At 41.3% G+C, this 21,893-nt stretch overlaps 1 protein-coding gene across 1 annotated transcript in view; it reads left to right on the forward strand.

Moving 5' to 3' along the window:
- The window catches only part of AFF3 (AF4/FMR2 family member 3), a 538,134-nt gene that overhangs the window by 146,862 nt on the left and 369,379 nt on the right, over positions 1–21,893 (forward strand). The window lies entirely within an intron of this gene.

Below are 21,893 nucleotides of genomic sequence, written 5' to 3' on the forward strand. Positions count from 1 at the left end.
AGTCCTGGGTTCAGTTCCTGCTACAGGCACGTACCTAGGTTGCAGTTTGTCCCTGGCCCCAGTTGGGGTCATGTGGGTGGCAGCCACTAGATGTGTTCTCTCTCATGTCAATGTTTCTTTCTCTCTCTTCCTCCCTCCCTCCCTCCTGCTCTATCTGAAGATTTAAAAAAAAAAGTCCTTGGGTGAGGATTAAAAAAAAAAAATGCCATCAATTTCTTGATGTTAATTTTGTATCCTGCTACTTTACCAAATTCATTTATTAGCTCTAGTAGGTTTTTTATGGAGTCTTTAGGGTTTTCTATGTACAATATCATGTCATCTGCGAATAATGACATTTTCACTTCCTTCTTTTCAATTTGGATCCCTTTTTATTTTTCCTTTTCTAATTGCTGTGTCTAAGACTTCCAGTACTGTGTTAAATAAGAGTGGTAAAAGTGGGCATCCCTGACTTGTTCCTATTCTTAAGGGAAATGCTTTTAGTTTTTGCCCATTGAATATGATGTTGGATGTAGGTTTTTCATATATGGCCTTTATTATGTCGAGATATGATCCCTCTATTCCCACACTGCTGACTGTTTTTATGAGAAATGGGTGCTGGATTTTGTCAAATGCTTTTTCAGCGTCTATTGATATGATCATATGATTTTTATCTTTTATTTTGTTTATGTGGTGTATCACATTTATTGATTTGCAAATACTGAACCAGCCTTGCATCCCTGGGATGAATCCCACTTGGTCATGGCGAATAATTTTTTTAATGTATTGCTGGATCTGATTTGCTAATGTTTTGTTAAGGATTTTGGCATCTGTGTTCATCAGGGATATTGGCCTGTAGTTTTATTTCTTTGTAGTGTCTTTCTCTGGTTTTGGAATTAGAATTATGCTGGCCTCATAAAATGAGTTTGGAAGCCTTCCTTCTTGGATTTTTTGGAATAGTTTGAGGAGAGTGGGTGTTAGATATTCTTTGAATGTTGGGTAAAACTTTCCCATGAAGCCATCTGGGCCTGGACTGTTGTTTTCTGGGAGTTTCATGATTACATTTTCAATTTCCAAAGTTGTTATTGGTCTGTTCAAGTTTTCTATCTCTTCCTGGTTCAGTTTTGGGAGACTGCGTGTTTCTGGAAATTTGTTCATTTTGCCTAGATTGTCCAAGTTGTTAATGTATAATTTTTCATAGTATTTTTTAATGATTTTTTTTTTGTATTTCTGTGGTTTCAGTTGTTACTTCTCCTCTTTTGTTTCTGATTTTGTTTATTTGGGTCCTCTCTTTTTGGTTCTTGGTGAGTCCGGCTAAGGGTCCATCAATATTGTTTATCTTTTCGGAGAACCAGCTCTTGGTTTCATTGATCTTTTGAAATTTTTTTTTAGTTTTTATGTTGTTTATTTCTGCTGTGATGTTTACTATTTCTTTCCTTCTGCTTGCTCTGGGTTTTTCTTTTTGTTTACTTTCTAGTTCTTTAAGTTGTAGGGTTGGATAGTCAATTAGCAGTTTTTCTTGTTTATTGATGTAGGCCTGTAGTGCTATAAACTTCCCTCTCAGGACTCCTTTCGCTGCATCCCATAGATTTTGTGTTGTGTGTTCATTTTCACTGGTTTCCAGGAAGTTTTTAATTTCTTCCTTGATCTCCTTGGTAACCCATTTATTGTTTAATAACTTGCTATTTAGCCTCCCTGAGTTTGAATGTTTTTGCGTGTTTTTGTTGTAATTGATTTTTAGTTTCATGCCATTGTGATCTGAGAAGATGCTTGATATGATTTCAATCTTCTTGGACTTTTAGAGACCCCCGACCAGGGCTGGGGACTAAACCACAACCAAAGTACATGCCCTTGACTGGAATTGAACCTGCAGCTCTTTGGTCCAAGGGCCGATGCACTAACTGATCAGCCAGACTGGTCAGGGTATGACAATCTGTCTTTTAATTGGTTTATATGGACAATTTACATAAAAGGTCATTATTGACATACTTAGATCTAAGTCTTTAATTTTATTTGCTTTCTGATTTGTCTTCACTGTTTTTCATTCCTCTGTTTCTCTCTTCTTACTTTTTTGTGGATTATGTGAGTATTAAAAATGATTCTGTGTTGTTTTATTTATAGATTTTTAAAGGTGTATCACTTTGTTTAGTTTTCTTAGTGGTAACTCTAGGTGTTACACTACTCATATGAAATTTACATTGTCTACTGCTATTAATGTTTTATTATTTTTAAGTGAAATGTAGAAACAATGGTGCCATTTGGGTATTTTTACCCTTCTTTCTCTTTAAATCTAATTGTTGTAGGTGTTTCCTCTATACACCTTGTACACCACATCAGAGGGTGTGATAATATTTGCTTTAACCAGCCATTTTACCTGTTTTGATGTTCTTTTTCTCCTAAAGTTCCAAGCTTTTTCTGTTGCTTTTTTCCCTGTTTAGAGACATTCCTTTAGCCACTCTGGTAGGTTTGCCAACATAGATCCTCTTCATTTTCCCTCACCTGAGAATGTTTTTATTTCTCTCTTCATTTTTGAGTGATATTGTCACCAGATAAAGAATTCATAGTTAACAGTTCTTTTCTCTCAGTATTTTAAAATAATGATGTACCATTTTTTTGGCTATCATGGTTTCCGATGAGAAATATAATTTATATGAATTGTTATTACCTTATATGTAATACATCTTTTCCCTCTGGCTGCTTTCAAGTTGTTCTATATATATAATTTTCAAACATTTCATTGTGATATGTCATGGTGTGGTTTTGTTAAATTTTATCTTATTTGGCATTCACTCAGTTTCTTGAATTTGTGAATTTATGTCTTTCATCAAATTTAAGAAATATTCAGCCATTATTATTTTTTTTAATAGTCTTTCATCCAATACTCTTCTCTCTAATTCTGGCACTCTGATGATAAAATATGTTGGATTTCTTGTTATTATCTCAAAGGTCTCTGAGGGTGTTTATTTCTCTTTTTCAGTCTATTTTCTCTCTTTGTTTAGATTGTAAATTCTTTTGATATGTCTTCAAGTTCATTGATTCCATCCTCTGTCATCTGCACTTTATTATTAAGGCTATTCAGTGAGTTTATATTCATTATAATTTTGTTCTTTATTGATACTAGAGAGAGAGGAAGGGAGAGGGAGAGAACATCCATCGGCCACCTCCTGCATGCCCTGCACTGGGCGTCGGGCCCACAACCTGGGCATGTGCCCTGACTAGAAATTGAACTGGCGACCTCTTGATGCATGGGTCATCACTCAGAAACTGGGCCACACCAGCCAGGCTCATTATACTATTTTTTATTATATAATTTCAATTTTTTTATTTTTATAACATAATTTTTTTCTGAGGTTTTCTGTTTTTCATTTGTTTCGAGAGATTGTAATTGCTTATAAGCTTGTTGAAGCATTTTCATGATAAGCACTTTAAAGTCCTTATTAAATAATTCTAATATCTGATAATCTCAACATTGGCATTTGTTTTGACTATGGTTTTGTGTTTTCATTCAACTTGTGACTTTCCTGGATTTTAGTATGATGGGTGATTTTAAAATTTTATCCTGGACATTATGGCTATTATATTAAGAGTCTTATCTTTTTTAGGTTTAGCACATAGACTATTTTTGTGTGCTGTGGTTACAATGACATTTAATATTCAGAGCCATTATAATGCTATTTTGGTCTGCTTGGTTTATCTTATGTCTTGGTGCTGCTTAAGGAGAAGGAAGGAGTTTCTGTAGTCTGGGTTCTCTGATGCCTCCAAGTCAGGGAAGGGAGTATCTGGACCATTGGAAGGACATAGGTGAAGAGTGCTTCCTGGGTCAGGTGCTTCTGTGGCAGGATCGCCTTGCATTGCGTGTCAGGTAGGGAAGGGCAATCTCAAGCCTAGCAGGGTAGGAGAACGTCTCTCCTGGTCAGTTGTTTTCAGTGGGACCTCTGATTTATCCCTGTTCCCAGTTCTGCCTTAACCTGGTGTTGTCTTACTCAGGTCACAGAAGTAATGAGCCTACCTGGGCTGCCTTCTGTTGCTATAAGTTGTAGGTTGGAAAGTTCCAGGATTGGGTCGCCTTCTTCTATTGGGAGGGACAGTCCTTAGATGCTTGTCATTCTGAGATCCTCTGGACCCAGGATCACTGTCAATTTACTTTACTCTTGCTTCTTTTCAGACTTCTCCTTCATTTGCTGCTTATATTATTTCCAGGGTTTGTTGTTGTGGTTAGAGGGAGGAGCAGGGAGAAATGAATCTACACCATCTTCTGCAGACCTGACATCCAGTTAGTCCACAGATATTTTGAGACCCAGTGTGTATAGTCTGTGGAAAATGCAGACACGTAATCTACAGAATCTGTGTGCATCAAGTGGAATGGCCAGTTGGAAACAAAGAGCTACAGAAATGGCAAAAGTGAAACCCCAGATGTCTCCAGGCAAAACATGATTAATGGCCAAGTGAATGACATGGGCAAGAAACACTGGGGTCTCAGAGGGAGGAAAGATCAATGCGTCCCCTTTCCTGACCTGAGCAATTAATCACCACAGTTTTTCAATGGTCATGACACCCATAGGTTATAATCTTCAGATGAAAGAGGCTTCTAGATGGGTAATATAGAACTGACAGCTAGAAAGTAACTTCCTAAAACAAGTCACCTTCCCCTAAGTCAGTTATGTCCTGCTTTGCCATAGACTGGGGCAGTGGGAAGCAGGAGAGACAGGTGATGGGCAAAATTTTGGGATAATGGCTTTCAAGATGACTAAATCTCTAAAGGCAGTGACTAGTATGCTGAAACAGTGTCTGGCTGGCTCCATGTGATTTCTCATTTTGAGAAAACAGGTAGCAAGCCCACCATGTGGAGGGACATGTGACAGGGGGACAGCCAGAGGCACAGGGCTATGTGGAAGTAGGTCACAGGCTTGGCAGCTCTTTCAAGACACACAGAAGGAAGCAGCTCAGCGTAATGGTGATGGGGAAAGGTGGAGGCCAGCTCCTGAAGCCTGTCAGTGTGCTCAGAAGGGGGCCTGCAGGGCTCACCTTTTTGACATGTGCTGCTGTTAATATTACCGTTTCACTTCAGAACCTGCCAGTGTCCCTTCCACAGCTGCTCCAAGCACCTGGTCCTATGGGGAGGGTGCCTGTACTAGGTGGTATGTGGTGCAGAAGAGGACAGATGCAGGGGAGGCAGAGATGAGAAATAATGCAACATAGATGGCAAGGTTGATGTTTTAATGAAAGGTTTGTAATAGGCACAGCACTTGATAGAAGGGAAAATGCTTTTGGGGTTATTATAAGGATGATAGCATTTAGTACTGTTAATAAAATGGAACATCCCAGCAGGATATCTCTGAGCTAGTCTATATGGTGCTAGTGCTTTTCTTAGTAAACATAAAAAAGAATTGTAAATAGTGATATTAAATGAAACATCAAAAAGACTACTTTTCTTTTAATAGTTAAGAAAGTGCGAAGTTATATATGACCAGAAATTTCAAGTTATGTTTAAAATCATAGTGGAGAAACCTGTATTATTATTATTATTATTATTATTATCATTATTTAAACAGTTAAAAATTTAAAGATGCGTTCTGGGAGAGTGGTTGCTTAGATGTTAACAACTCTAGTGCCCATCAAAAAAAGAAAGGATTTATTATTTTAAATTATGCCAGTCCATTAAAATCATGGATAATCTAAGCAAACAAACAAGCAACAAAACACATTATTTTATTTTATTATTATTTTTTATCCTTACCTGAAGATATGTTTATTGATTTTTAGAAAGAGAGAGAGAGATCAGTGTGAGAGAGAAACATCCATCGGTTGCCTCCCGTACATGCCCCAACCACAGATTGAACCCGCAACCTTTTGGTGTACAGGACGATGCTGCAACCAACTGAGCCACCTGGCTAGGGCACATATAATTTTATTTTGGCTTATTCTACATAAGTTAAAAATCTGTTTACTTTATTCAACAACCAAATATTTTTCTATCACAAACTATGTGCCAGGTACTCTCCTACGCACTGGGAAGGGAACAGTGAACAAAACACATTAAAAAACTCCTGCCCTTGTTTGTTCTGCCTGGGACACTACCGAAAGATCTATGGTTTTCTGCTTGGGTGTGGGTGTGATTGGACATGGCAGGGAGAAGCCATATACGGCCAAGTGGCAAGAAGGGCACATAATGACACCAGGGCATATGTTGTAAGTGTGCATTTAACAAGAGTGGACTGTGTTCACAAATTGATAGAAATGAGTAGTATATGACTGATTTTAGGAAGAAAAATGCCCATAATCTCAATGTATTTATGCTAAATACTATTTTTAAAAATATAAATTAACTTTCTGTTCAATTCAAAACCCCATTTTTGAGTGTTTACAAGGTGCTGGACTAGGAAGTATTACTTGAACCAAATGGTTTTGAGGAAAAATTTTGTGCTTCATTTTCCTAACTCTAAAATGAGAATATTATAATAATGTGATAAAAATTATCTTTGAATACAAAGGTGCCATATGTGTGACCAATGGACATAGATAACAATGCTTGTGGGGGAGGGTGGGGGGGGCGCGAGAGGCGGGTGTCCAGGGGCGAAAAAGGAGAAACATCTGTAACAAAAATAAATTAAAAAAAAAATTATATAGGTATAGAAATAAATATATACAAATATGTATAAACTCAAAAATAAACAAATAAATACAAAGGTGCCTTGGAAATGTGGATTTGACATACTTTCCTCATCATACCGTATTTATCAGGCCAAGCTAGACTGTGCTTCCAACCTCATATGTTTTACTTTCCACTTCCAACTCTGGGTTTCAACAAATGTGCTTATTCTTTTACTCTCTCCTCAAAAATTCTCTGGCTTTCAAAAATTTATCCATACCCCTAAAATATCCTCTTAGGAAATGTAAGTTTTTATGCTTCCCCAGCTCAGCCTTGTGCTGGCTGTTCCTTCGCAGCCTCCCCAGGGACAGGGATTGCAGCCTCCCCAGGGACAGGTATTGCACACTCCCCAGGGACAGGTATTGCACACTCCCCAGGGACAGGGATAGCAGCCTCCCCAGGGACAGGGATAGCAGCCTCCCCAGGGACAGGGATAGCAGCCTCCCCAGGGACAGGGATTGCAGCCTCCCCAGGGACAGGGATTGCACACTCCCCAGGGACAGGGATAGCAGCCTCCCCAGGGACAGGGATAGCAGCCTCCCCAGGGACAGGGATAGCAGCCTCCCCAGGGACAGGGATTGCACACTCCCCAGGGACAGGGATTGCAGCCTCCCCAGGGACAGGGATTGCAGCCTCCCCAGGGACAGGGATTGCACACTCCCCAGGGACAGGGATTGTAGCCTCCCCAGGGACAGGGATTGCAGCCTCCCCAGGGACAGGGATTGCAGCCTCCCCAGGGACAGGGATTGCAGCCTCCCCAAACACAGGGCCTGTCTTACCAGTCTGTCAGTATCCCTCCAGGGATCATCCACAGTAAATATTTATTGAATTGTATTTTATAATGAACCTTCAAATGTTTTTTTTAATCCTCACTTGAGGAGATTTTTGCCTTTATCTTCAGATAGAGTGGGAGGGAGAAAGGGAGGAAGAGAGAGAGAAAGAAACATCAATGTGAGAGAGACACACCAACTGGTTGCCACCCACACGACCCTAACGGGCCGGGGACGAACCACAACCGAGGTACGTGCCCTTAGCGGGAACCTAACCCAGGACTCTCTGGTCCATGGGCTGATGCTCTAACCACTGAGCAAAACCAGCCAGGGCTGAACCTTCAAATGTTTTGAGGGTAACTTTTCCATCCCACCAATTTGTCCAGGCTATAGGTCTGCAATTCCCCTAAGACTCAACATGGCCAAAGCCTTTGTCTTCTTGTTTGCTCATATTTGGATGCTGTCTCCTCTTACAGAACTGAAGACAGTGTTCTTATAGGGGCCAGGAACAGCAAAATAACCAATTTCTCGCTCTGGGAGGAAAAACTACCCACCAGGCTGAGAGTCATTTTGTTTTCATTATTTAGGTCTTTCTTTAATTATTTTAATTATTGATAATTGTGGGAAAGTTGGGTGAACAAGAATTCTCTGAGCACCCCGTGAGCCTGAGTCATGCAGCCAGGCCTGGCGGCCAGTGTTTGCTGCCAGCGCCCTGCCAACCTGCCTTTGGAAGACTTACCTGCTGCCCTTGCTCTAGACGCTGAGAACACATCCAGCGGAGCAGGCACAACTGTTTCCACACTTCAAGTGGGCCTTCTTCTGGGAAGAGTTAATGTGCAGACTTTATCACCCACGAGTCTTGGGAGCCAACTTCCTTTTTGCATGCTACATACTACTTATCTGAAAGGCCTTTCTAACCTGCTTGGGCCTCTTCACACTTCACACCAGCTTTGGGGCCAGCACTGCCTTTTGACACCTATTGAGGCCGACAGCCAGAAGGCTGGTGTTTCTGTGACTCAGTGCTGTATCTTTTCACTCTGTACAGAAATACACCAACTCATTCTGTTTTCTCCTCTCCCGTCTTTCACAGCCCACCACATACCTGAATGACTTTTCTGATTTGACAGGCTGTGGAGGTAAATTTAAGTGAACTCTCATGCTGGGTTACTGTCCTTTGATTTTAATCTATTTCTGCATGCTGCCCTAAAGTATTAGGCATTGCTTCCCTTCCTGTAAAAAAGTGGTACATTTTAAAAATAACTCTGGAGCCCTGGCCCGTGTGCTCAGTGGTTAGAGCGTTAGCCCGTGGACCAGAGAGTCCCGGGTTTGGTTCCCGCTAAGGGCACGTACCTCTGTTGCAGTTTGTCCCCAGCCCTGGTTGGGGTCATGTGGGTGGCAGCCAGTCAGTGTGTCTCTCTCACATTGATGTTTCTCTCTCTCTCTCTCTCTCCCCCCCGCTCCCACTCTATGTGAAGATAAATGGGAAAAAAAAATGTCGAGTGAGGATAAAAAAATAAATGAAAAATAACTGTGGAATGCTCTACCAAATCTTTAGGGGCAACATTTTAATTATGTAAAGGTATCTCACCTCTAATGATTCAGGGACACATTGACACAGCCTGCGCAGTCCATGCATTGTAGGCCCCTCTTCAGCTCGCTGGCAGCAGGATGTGGTTGTCTGCACTGCACCACCCCGGCAGGGCCTTGCATTGACCGAACGGCCCTCGCAGCTGTCAGCTGGGCCTTTCAGAAGTTGTCATTTTCGTAGGTAGTGCTTATATTATTTTGTTTTATATTTTATATTATAACCTACTTTACATTGTGATTCTCATGGCATGGAGCTCACATTTCCTCTTTGGTCAAAGGCAACAATGATGAATTGTCATATAAGACTGAGTCCCTTCTTTCCTATTCCACTTCCCAGTCCTCTCAAACTCCTTGCCAGCATCGCCTAGCCCCGCACTCCAGGTATAACCTATTGCCTGTTGTTCAGTGATGCTCAAGTGTCTGTCATGAATGGAGATAGATGATGAGCGTATATGCCTCTGAAATTTCTTTATTGGCATAATTTTGAGTGCTCAAAATTAGGCATATATGATTGTTGCCAAGTCATTTTGATTTCTTTTCATGTAAAAGCCTGGCATTGCAGGTGAGGGATAACTCTTTTTTTTTTTTTGCCTCCAGTGTGTACCCCAACCAAGGATTGAACCCGCAACCTAGGTATGTGCCCTGACTGGGAATCAAACCCACAACGTTTTTGGTGTACCGGATAGTGCTCCAACCAACTAAATAAGCCACACTAGCCAGGCAGAGGGATAGCTTTTTAAAAATTTTTGTTAATACTCACCCAGGGATATTTTCCCATTGATTTTTAGGTAGAGTGAAAGGGAGAGAGGGGGAGAGAGAGAGAGAGAAACGTCAGTTTGAGAGAGACACATTGATTGGTTGCCTGTCACACAACCTTGACCTGGGTTGGGGATCAAACCTGCAACCCAGGCACGTGCCCTTGACCAGGAATCAAACCTTGCGACCCTTCAATCCATAGGTTGACTCTCTAATTGCTAAACCAGACCAGTCTGGGTAAGAGGGATAACTCTTATAGTCACTTAAAATTGGATTCTGTAACCATAACTTACTTATAAAAACTAGATGTCAGACTCGTGTCAATCAGCTTAAGCGAAGTGATGCTGCAGTGACAGGAGCCTGGTTTCCAGGCTTGTCTGTCACGGTTGCATATCACTTCTGCTTCGGGAGACTAAGGCTTAGTTCTCACTTCAATAAAGAGGCCCTGTGCTTGCCAGCGAGGTTGCTGTGGTCCCAGTGTCTCACTCCCAGCCCTTCTCTCTGCGGCCCCACACCATTATCCTTCCTTGAATGTTGTGTCCCTGTCGTATCTTCCTCACACGTGCTGAGGGTGTCTTTGAACTAAAACATCTTTTGGATTAAGAGCATCTTTTATGGACCAAAAAAAAGTATATGAGGGGGAAAAATTAAATACAATTGGATTTTTGAAAGCTGTTCTACACACATGTACACATGCATGTAGAATTCTCAAATTTACTGCTCTGATTTTGCCTATCGCTGCATCTAAACACACCTATTTTACTAAAACTATTTCCAGGTGGGTAAAAAATGTATCCGTGTAAAAACATCTGAAATCCTAGCTTCCTCCCCTGACCTCACAGCAGTGTAGGGAAGTTTATGTTTATAGCTGCTTACATGTAGAGAATTCTCTGGACTCTCTGAATACGCTGTAAAAAGGCCAAAAGGAGAGATTTTTATACCCATTTAAAAACTTAATGCTTCCCTTAAGGACATTGAGTGGCTTTATGAGATGGTGTCCTACTTCCTTAAATGGGGAAACAAACTGGTGTAAAAATTTTGGCATAATTATTAGTGAAAATATGTTCTGCCAGTCTTTTTGCAGAATATTATTTTCTTATTAAAATAAAAATGTGTTTCTTCATATAAAACTGTGCTCAGCTTTTGCTATAAGAGCGTTAGCCATTTCTAATGGGAGGCAGAGTCTGTCCTGTGGGCATCAGAAGTGTATCAGTGCAGCTGCCCTGACTGAGCTGAAACTCCTTTCTGTTTGTTTATAGCAGACCTCTTCGAGTTCACGGCAGTGTTTCCTACTAAGATGTTAAACAATCATAAGGAGTTTGGGGAAGTAATTCTCAGTCAAGATGTCATGAGTTCATAGTAGTAAAGCGTTACAGAAGAAATTTAACAGTTTTCTATAAATTTAATTGCTGCCTTGAAGTAATTATGTCCAGAGGACAGAATATTGTATATATTTTATTATCCATCAGTTTCTTTTTTAATAGGAGTGTTGTGCTTTGTACAAGTCAATTATTTTTGATAGTTTCTGTAATTAATGTTTAATTATATTTTATTATCCTCATTTTACTACATCACCTTGGTGATAATCAAAGTATTTCTAAACACTGCACTTCCAAGGAATGTTTCTTATGTGCACACTGTTACTTTCCTAACAATTCCACAAAGTCTCAGGATTTATATATTTGTGTGTATGTTTGTGTACACACACACACACACACATTAATGTGTTGGAAACATACATGAAATCTAGCTTCTCTATACTTGTAAGCCAGGATAGCCCTAAAATGTGACTGAAGGTAGGAAAAAAACCTAAGCAGTGCCTTCTGTGTATAATTATTAGAACGGCAAGTTGTTAATTAAGTGGTTCTGTTTTTTGGTACCACAGCTTTTTAATTTCCCTGCACTTATATAATTCTAAGTGGACATGGAAAGACATCGCTGACACTCTGTTGGTAGGATGTAACCTTTGAGGATTTGGGTTTGTTTGTGTGCAGTGGTGGGAAAGAGTCTGTATCACCCCATCCCTCTGTTCACGTGCATTCATGAACAGTCCCTGGAAACAGTACCCAAGGCTGATTAAGCCATGACTACGGCCAAGCACTCAAACCCACAGGACAGATTCTCTATTCATAAGAAGCATTTGTTATGTCTCTCCAATGACTCACTCAGGAGTATGGGTGAGAGCTGGATCTCTCCCTCTTTGGACTGTCATCAAGGGAAGAGGGAGGTCATGGGAGGAGGAAGCCCGCTCCTCATGTGGTGTCTTCCACACATTCTGTCTCCCCCCCCCCCCATGACTGCAGCTCGCAGTGTTGGTTCTGTAATTGTTGCTATCTATCTCTTGGTCTCTCATTTTCACGTAATTGTCCTGCCTATTTTTAACAACTGGCATTTCCCCTCCTGTTCTACATAAAACACAGCCCCAGAAAGGATATTACAATATAATTTTCTCGGTTCATTGGTTAGCCACTTCAGTACAGGATGAAATAATAAATTTTGATGAATTTGAGAAGTTACAACTATTACTGATCCTCAGTATTCAAAGGCCTATAGTTTGGACATAGAAGGATTTAAAATTAAGCAGAGTGACTTTTATTTAAATGGCACATTCTCTTCTAGGTATTTGCAAATTGAATTTATGGTCATTTTTATGCAGAGGAGAAGGGAAATGAACATTTGTGAGTATCTGTGTGAGTCTGTTTTAGACTCTTTCTCAAATGTATCTTATATATATTCATTCCAAAGACCTTGGGAGTTAGGAAGTCGTGTCTCCATTTTTTACAGTGGAGGCGAGAAGTCTGAAGGCATCAGATACTTAATCTAGTCATATAGCTGCCAAGAGGCACAGGCGGCTTTGGGTGTCTGTCCCTGCTTCCCCACCCCCAAATCACACAGCCTGCGAATGTGAGGGGCCCCTGAGATTCCTGCCATGCAGACCCCTTTCAGATCTCAGGGCCCAGGACATGCGTATGATCTCTGGGTCCCTAGGCTGTAGTACTGAGCCTGGTGTTATGAGCACTAAATGGTGCTTGACGTCCTCGGGAAGGACTAACCCTAGCGCTCACTGGCTACCAGGCCCTGTTTTAAGCGCTCTACCATCTATCATTTCAATCCTCTTCTTGACTCTAGTTTCCTTACCTGTAAAATGGGAGTGGTAACAGTGTCAGTTTTAAGTTTACAGATTTATATGTGAGTCTAATTTTCCTGATGTAAATATGCATAATAGGAATTTAAGAAATACTTGCTGCCCTGGTTCATGTGGCTCATGGTTAAGAGTGTCGGCCCAGGGCACCGAGGGGTACTTGGGAAGAGTGAAAAATATCATTGTATGGCTGTTGTGTGGAAAGATGGTTCACTCCATTATTTGGTGTTTGAAACATTATTTTAAAACTACAGATGACATATATAGATGCCTATAAGTGTTTTAGAACATTCATACACTAAATGGAGTATACATACTTCTCCTCAAATTTAACTTTTCTCTCCCCTTTAAGGGAACTAAAAGGAAACAAATATTTTAGTTAAGGAGATGGAAACAGTTAAATAAAACTTTAGCTCCATGAATGTAGGAGCAATTAGATCTCCTAAATGAATGGGTTAAGTACTTTTATATGCATCATTTCATTTAATTCTTGACAGGCCCTTTAGGCTGGTACTATTATTTTTCCATTTTACAAATGAGGAATGTGAAGCCTGAGTAGTTTGCTCAAGGTCACCTTGAAAGTGCAAAGTGGCAGAGCCAGGACTGAAATCTAGAGTGGTTCTGACCTGCAGATCTGGGCTGGCCCCCAGCGTGCTGCTGTTGCCTGACCTCCTCAGTGAGATAAAACCATGCAAGATACCAAACCTAGTTCCTGAAACTGGAACAAAGAGGAGCTTATTTGAAAATATTATTGGTCACTTTGGCACAGGCCCTCTGCTTTCATCTTTCCAAGTATAATTTTATTTGGAGGAATTAAATTGAGCATCCAGCCAGGGGTTTCTCACCCATGTCTCTACCAGGATCCATATCACTCAAGTGGGGGGATTGGTAGGGAAGACCAGGTTGTTGTTGTTGTTGTTGTATGTGCGCATATGTGTTTTGACACAGTGGTTTTCTCAGATGTGTTCCCACGTGGACTGCTGGTTTGGGAGAACAGGAGGCTGCGTGTGCTGGCAGCTCCGCCCTGGACCTCCTGGGGCAGTGCCTACAGGACGTTTGCTCTTTCCGGGTACTAGGCAGGGGGTCCATTTTGGGACAGCAGAAGAATCTTGAAGAAGCTAATTTGGGGGAGGGGGATAATGGGTCCTTCAACAGGCCCTTGTTGTCCACTGTTCACGTTTGTCCTCCTTCCTCTTTTGAGTTTTTCTGTTTCAACTGAAATATGAGTGACCTATTTTAATTAGGATCATTTTATTTAGAATGCCATGCAAAGCCCTCTGGGTGATACACAAATTAAAAGACACACTCACTGCCTTAAAGGTTGGTGATTAGTTTGTTAGTTATTTATACATAATTAGGAATTAAAAATGCCTAAGATACATGTGTCCCCCGCTATCCGCAATAGGGCATTCCTATAAAACCTTTGAAAGCCCAAAAGGACATAAAGATGAAGAAGCAATTACCATTAATTTATATGGAACAGCTTTTGAGCCTTCCCAGACCCAAAAAATAACATACCCAGTCATACAGAATATGCTTAGTTATGTCCTGTTTTATGCTAACTGGAACACCCTTATGAGCTCTCTTAAGTGTTTCTGTTATCCTAGGACACAGCTTGCCAGCGATGCACAAAATTAATGAATATAAAGCCCGGAGGCTCCCAGACACGCGGAGGTGCTGAGGGTGGTTCCGGGGAAGGAGCTCGGTGGGGCAGCCCTCGATGCTCGCGGTGCCTCTGCAACGGCTGCTGCGAAACAAATGATGAATGCTGTTTCCACCTTTTCTTTGTTTTTTGTAAACACGGAAGTCCTATCGGATTTCTTTCAGCTAGCAAAAACAGGTACTGATATAGGTCTTTCATAAAGTGAAGTGGCATCATGTAAGCTGTCGAAAAGTGGGGTACACCTGAACTCCATTCTCCTCAGCAGGTCACCTATGTTGCACTCATACACCAACCTCAGTCCTTAAACAAGCCATTTTACTCAAGTATGTAAAAGATGTCAACGTTGGCCAACTTCCTATTCATCTGATTCCTAATTAGGGTGGCCCAAATGAATTTGTTTTTCGCCATTCTTGGTAACCGTCAGTCCACAAGGAAAGCTCCATGTCTGAGCTTGGGGTGTGTGGTGGAGAACTTCTAGAGACCCAGGTGTGTCTGGAACCCCTACCGGTTAGGCCTGTCTCTCTCTCTCTTTTTTTTTTTATCCTCATCCGGGGACATTTTTCCATTTTTTGTGCAGACAGAGTGGGAGGGAGAGAGAGGGAAACATCGATGTGAAAGGGACACATCGAGTGGCTGCCACCTGCATGACCAACCAGGACCGGGGACAAACTGCAACCGAGGTACGTGCCCTTAGCGGGAACCGAACCCGGGTCTCTCCGGACCACAGGTGGACGCTCTAACCGCTGAGCCAAACCGGCCAGGGCAGGCCTGTCTCTCTTTACCATGTTGCCTGCATTGTCCCCCAGACAGACCCGCCCCTCACAGTGGGGCTGATGTGAGAGCCGGGGGGGGGTGTACCGCGCCAGGGACCGATGTTTCTTGAATTTAATTTTCTATGAAACACTGAGACGATCATTAAAACAGGTGACTGAAGAATTAGTATTTGTCAAAATTTGGTTAACTGCCTTTGCATATATATAGTCATTTATACTAATCATCCCACAAGTGTGTTTTGAATGCCATCAGACTTCTGCTCCTTTGTGACAGGTCCCCTGTCATACCCCTCACAGTTTTCCTGAGAAGTTCCGAGTGGTTGGTAAGGCCTGCTGTTAGCCTTTGTTTTCTAATGCCAAGCATCTTCCACGTGCAAGGCTCATTTTCCAGGGTCGTGGCTTCTATAATTGTTATCCCAGAGATTAGATCTGAGCCATCTATAGAAATACCTGCATAACCCGGATCACATATCGTTTCCCAGTGAGGGTGGGACAGATGGCAAGGTCCTCATTTTTCCCAGGTAGACAGCAGGGGACAAATTTGAGCAAGTGGAAAGGCAAAAACTGTTCCCAGCTCCCCTTGGTTCACCACCTTCATGAAACGGAGAAGGGCTAACTCATCTACCCTGTGACAGGGACCAGGAGGTGCCCAGGTGGCTGGCTGACTTCTAGGTGAAGAGGTGTGGGAGCAGAGAAGAGTCCAAGAGGCTCTTTGACACCAGCTCTCCGCCCTGTCTGTGGGGCCGGGGAAGAGGTCTGTATTGCTTGAGTCTTCAAGGAAAGTGTGAAAGCTTACTCCACAGTTCCATTAGAGGTGTGGTTTTCCTGGTCAAAGAGCTGGGTTTTGCTGTTTGCTTTGCTTGAACTAGACACACAGAGACTTATTTGTGTTTTCTGTGAATATGTATGTATTAATGTGGTCCTGAGAGTGTCTGAACAAAAGCAGAGCGAGGACTGTTGTTTTGGAAGGATTTCTGTTCCAAACTAATTCTCAATAATAGTATTCCAGTTCTGGGAAGTCACGTTTGTCCCCTGAGGACCAGCTAAAAGCCATTCTTTGATCGCTGGTTCTTCCATGCTTGGTTTGTATCTCTGCATCGGCCTTGCTGTTCCACTTCAGGGTCCTGCTGCGTGTTCGTCTCTGAGGAGGAGGTCTCCTTGGGAGCAGGGATCCTGTCGTGCTTTGTTGCCCAGCACTGCGTACCTGGTGTGGCAGGTGTCTAGTAACTGTGGAATACTTAAATCGGTGAATCACACTCATGAATTTTTATCAGGGATTCATATTAACTCCTCATGACTTCCATTTTTTTCTAAGTCTGTTTTAAAAAATCCAGCAGATCACCTCTTCAGGTTCGTTTCTTAATTGAATGTAAAATAATATATCATTTAGCCCTGGCCGGTTTGTCTCAGTGGTTAGAGCCTCGGCCTGCGGTCCAGAGAGACCTGGGTTTGGTTCCCACTAAGGGCATGTATCTCGGTTGCAGTTTGCCCCCAGCTCTGGTTGGGTTGTGTGGGAGGCAGTCACTCCATGTGTCCCTTTCACGCCGATGTTTCTCTCTCTCTCTTCCTCTCTCTCCCTCCCACTCTATCTGAACAAAAAATGGAAAAATGTCCTCAGGTAAGGATAAAAATAATAATAATAATAATATATTATTTAGTTTTTGATTATTACATTTTAGCTTGGGGAAAAAAAGGTTCTTTGTGGACATGGGTCATTGACCGTATGTCATCCCAGCTGGAGAGGGGCTTCTTGGGGGCTATCGCTCACTGCCTCGTCTCGTCCTTTTACCTCCGGAGCCAACCATGGTTCACAGCACTTAATGGCTGAGCAATTTAAGAAGCAAAAAGTAGTGCAGCATGTCAACTTTGTTGAGAATGCAGCCTTGACCCGCCATGAAAGAAGGGCTGGCTCCCGCCATCGGCCAGTCAGTGCTGCAGCCCCGGCCGTGGTGGGCACTGATGAAGATGGGCGCTTTGACCAACCTCTGCGTTTTTGAGTTCCGGTCCTCCACCACCAGCCTTTAAATATGCTTTGCCTTATGTTGAATTTTTGTCTAATCAATCCCACTTTACTTATTAGGACCTTTCTAAATATGAATGTTATTACTGATAGGGGCCTAGGTAATACATTTAAGTAGCTTTCATTTTACTGTGAGAGATAGTCACACCGTGACAACATGGAGACAATATTATCAACTCCAATCCAAAATTATCAACTCCAGTCCCAGTTTGGGCTATTAGAACAGTAAGTCTATATAAGTAGGCTTATTTTAAACACAGAGAGCTCATGGAAGACAGGAGTGGATTCAGTTGAAAGCCCAAAGTCTAATCTGACATCCAGACAAAAATATAGGTAGAGACTTCAGTGGGGAAAATGACATGTTTGTCTCAGAACTGCTGGGCCTACTGAGCGCCTGAGAGAAACATACAGGAGGGAAATCACCAGAAAACACAGACTGTCATTGCTTTATTATTAGATGGGAGACTGTGACAATCGGCAGAGGGGTCATAAAAAACCAATGAGAAATTATTATTCCACATTCGACTTCTTTTTTAACCAAGTAGAACTCATTAGGAGCAGATCACCAGGTAATAATTTGACAATTATTGAGTGTAGTAAATCTGTGAATAGAGAAAGGATGGATCTTTATTAAAATTAAGAAAAACAATTTCACTTGATAAAACTCATTTTTTTTTTCCCAGAGGAAGGGAGTTCTTTTTGGTTGGAGAAGAGGAGAGTGTTGCATTTTCTTTTAATGATCAAAGAATCATTTTGTATGTAATGTCATCATCATTCATTGAAAATTAGATTTATGGCCTCTGAAGTCAGTGGACAGTATGTTTCTCTCTGCATTTCCTAATGTTCAAATAATGGTAACTAAACCAAAACACTACGGATATGATTGTCTTTCTGGTATTTATCATGAAGCCGTTGAAGGGTAATGGGACTACAGACACTGTCCAGCTGCTCACACACGTCACCAGACTTAGGACGGACTTAGGGTTGGGAGGAAGGGGGATGAGTTGCATCAGGTTCTCTTGCCTTGGTGCCCACTGCAGCTTTGAGGCCCTAGGACTGTTTCTTTTCGACACTGGCTTGGCCAATGGTTAAGATGCAGTTGACCTTTTGAACTGAGGTACCTGGCAAGCTGTGAATAGGGACCATGTTTTCATAGGCTTTTGATGTAGGAACAGGCTGGGTCTTAGTCATGACAACTGCTTTTTAAGCAGCAGTGCTGCTGAAAAGTATACTCTTCCAATACAGAATAAAGGTTTTCCTCTGTTGTTTTTGCCCTCCAAGTCCTATGTGATTGTGTTGCAGGGAAGGAAAGTATGTTGAGAGTGAGGTGCAGATGGTGGTGTCAGTGAACCAGGTGTGAGGTGGGATGAGTGGAGAGAGGATTTCGTGGCTGTGCTCCTTCTCTGGTGGGAATCCCCATGCTCTAGAGAGGAGGAGGACTTGGCTGGAGTCAAGGCAACCTGGAAAACTTTCTTTGACTTTCCTTTTCCCCTCAGTTAGAATTAAGTGCTCCTCTCTGTGAGTCAGCCCCATCCTCCAACTGGCTAAACTTTTTCCTGCCCCAGGACCTTTGCACTTGCTGTGCCTTTTGCGAGGAATGTCTCTTTTTTAGCTCTCCACAAGGCTGTCTTTTCTCTTAATTCAGGGTCTCAGTTTAAATGTTACCTTCACAAAGAGGCTTTTTCTAGCCACTGTATCTAAAATAGCTCCCAGCAGTCACTATCACATCACCTTTATTTTCTGAAATTGTCTTGTGCATTAATTTCTTCTTCTTTACCTTTGTTTTCTTCCCTTCAACTTGCTCTTCCCCATGCCATCTAGAATATAAAGTCATCATCATAACCCTAGATCAGCGATTTTCAGCTAGTGTGCTGCAATAATTTTTAAAACATGTGATACTTGACCTCTTTTCCCTTAGATTGTCAAATTTAAAAAAAGACAACAGCTAATAAACAATAGCCATCTGGTATGAATGAATCAAAATTACACCTATTTTTTTTTTTTGTCAGATTGGCCAAAAGTAGAATATATTTTTTGGTGTGCCACAGAATTTTAATAATTAGTTCACGTGTGTGCATGAGATGAAAACAGTTGCCATGAACAGATAATGAAAGGAATATAGATTTCACTTTCTGTATTTCAAGTGTTTCATTATTCTAGCAGAAGTAGTCAGAATATCAACTGTTTCAGGAAGCTTAGTAATAACAAATAGCTATATTTATCTCTGTCTGGAGTTAAGAGATACTAAATTGTTAGTTTCTAATTTAATATATCCTAGCCTTTTTAAAGCTGCATGTAGTCCTTGAATGTTTCATCTCGGGTAATTAATTTCAATTTCTTGCATATATTTAAGTGTTCTTTAGATACAGTGTCAATATCAATGGAATAGGAAAGGGCTTAGGTGTTCTTTAACAAAATAATGAAAGAAATGAAGCCTTTTTCTCTTAGAGAATTTAGCCAAAAGCTTCTGTGATTAAGTGAGTTAAGTGTAAAAATCTTTGCCCCATGGTGTCATTAGGAAGTTTAAATGTTACCTAAGTTTATCTTAATAAACATTTGTGTTTATTTTCTAATAGAAAGGAAACAATCAGGTCCATGTTAAGCAAATCTTTCTTGTGACGGTCTCTGCCAGAGGTCTCAGGCAGCCAACATGGCCCTTGCAGAAAAAGTTCATGAAGGTGAAATTTTGTGATATTGATCTCTTGCATTTCTTGTTTTTCTGGGCCATAAAATAATAATAAAATAATAACATTTGTGTTAGGGTCCTCCAGAGAAACAGAACCAATAGTGTGTGTGTGTGTGTGTGTGTGTGTGTGTGTGTGTGTGTGTGTAAGTAAATAAAAGCTTCAACTCTGAAAGCAGTCTGGAGGCAAATTTCCTCTTCCTCAGAGACTTCTGTCTTTTTTTCTTAAGGCCTTCAGTTTGATTAGATGAGGCTCATCCACATTCTGAAGGTACTCTGCTTTACTCAGAGTCTCTTGATTAAAGTGTTACTCTTATCTAAAATTACCATCACAGTGACATCTGGACTAGTGTTTGCCCAAATACCCGGGTACCATGAACTACCCAGGTTGATGCATAAGCTTAATCATTGAAACATCATCATCATTATGTGCCCAATGCTATTCCAAAAACTATACATGTGTTAACTCACCAGACCCTCATTATAACCACAACCACATCAGATACATTCTCTCATTATTTCCATTTGACAGATGAGAGAATTTTCGTCTGTGAGATCTGGTAGCATGCCTGTGCTCCTGTAGCTAGTCCAACTTGGTGGTACACATGTCTGTCTTGCCCAGAAGTCACAGCTGATTTTATTCTCCATTAGTTGTTTACTGAATGAATGACAATTGTTGCCATTTGTGGAACAGTTACTGCATATGAAGACTGGGTTAAGTACTTTAATCTTTAAAATAGTGTAAGGGGCAAGGTAGTTTGACCAAGGAGGACGCTGAGGCTCTGAGAACATGGTGGTAACCTGCACAAAGTCGATGGATCCACATTCAGGTCATTCAGGCATCTATTAAAATTTACAGGTATTAAAAGGATAAAGTCAATATGAAAGGATAGGTGATTCTGGACATAAATAAATGACTGCTTTCTGTTTGTAGCCTTTTCCATACAATCTAGAGCCCCCCAAGTGTGCCTACCCTCTTGTAAACACTCCCATTTGGTAGACCACGTGCCACTAGACTTATGACCTTTAAATAAAGTCTGCCACTCTTCTGAAATTTATTCTATTAAAAACCCTTCGGTTTACTTAAATTATATATCTTTTATACCTGCGTCTCCCTGTTATGCTTCTCTATATCTTTGTAAATGACCTTGTTCTATCACTTCTAGCCTTTCAGATTAGGACATCATGGTTCCTGTGCCTATCCACCATGAAATACATTGTACTTTTCTTCTGTGTTCTTTCCGAATATAAACTATCATGTTAGAATGTGATTTTTCGAGGGTTTGGACTCATTAAGTAGTCATAGATGTTCTTGGATTATACCTGAGTCTCTGCTGAGGTTGTATCATCACCGAGCATGGACAGTGCCACCCTTAATCCAACTCGGCTACGGTCTGGACTGAGGGTAGCAAATGTGTGCCAGTAATTATCCAAGGAAAAAAAACCTTTTCTTGATGAAGGCCATTAGTACTTTAAAGAGTACTTGCCTTTCTGACAAGTGTGTTTATACTTCAGAAGTCCAGCAATTCCTCCCAATTAGCCAGCATCTTCAAACAAAGTGAATACACCTTCGTTTCTTTTCCTTCCTGGGACTTCTGAATTTGAAGTCAGACTCTGTTCCTTTAGTATTGTGTAACTTCTCCTTGATAGTCTAAAAAATTAGAACACGAAGTCACAGGCTATAAACTGTGTACACACATGGACCCAAATGGCATTTCCTCTCGTCTGTGGAGGAATGTGTGTGGATTTGACAGATAACAGGAATGTCTTTATTCTCAGCTGGCATCCATGTCCCTTCAGTTCCTGGGTGGTCTGATTAGGGTAAAACCCATCATCAAAGGAGGCCAGGTGCTGACACTCAGATTATGAAGCTG

This window comes from Molossus molossus, unplaced genomic scaffold (genome assembly GCF_014108415.1).
Source record: "Molossus molossus isolate mMolMol1 unplaced genomic scaffold, mMolMol1.p scaffold_m16_p_34, whole genome shotgun sequence".
NCBI classification, from domain to species: domain Eukaryota; kingdom Metazoa; phylum Chordata; class Mammalia; order Chiroptera; family Molossidae; genus Molossus; species Molossus molossus.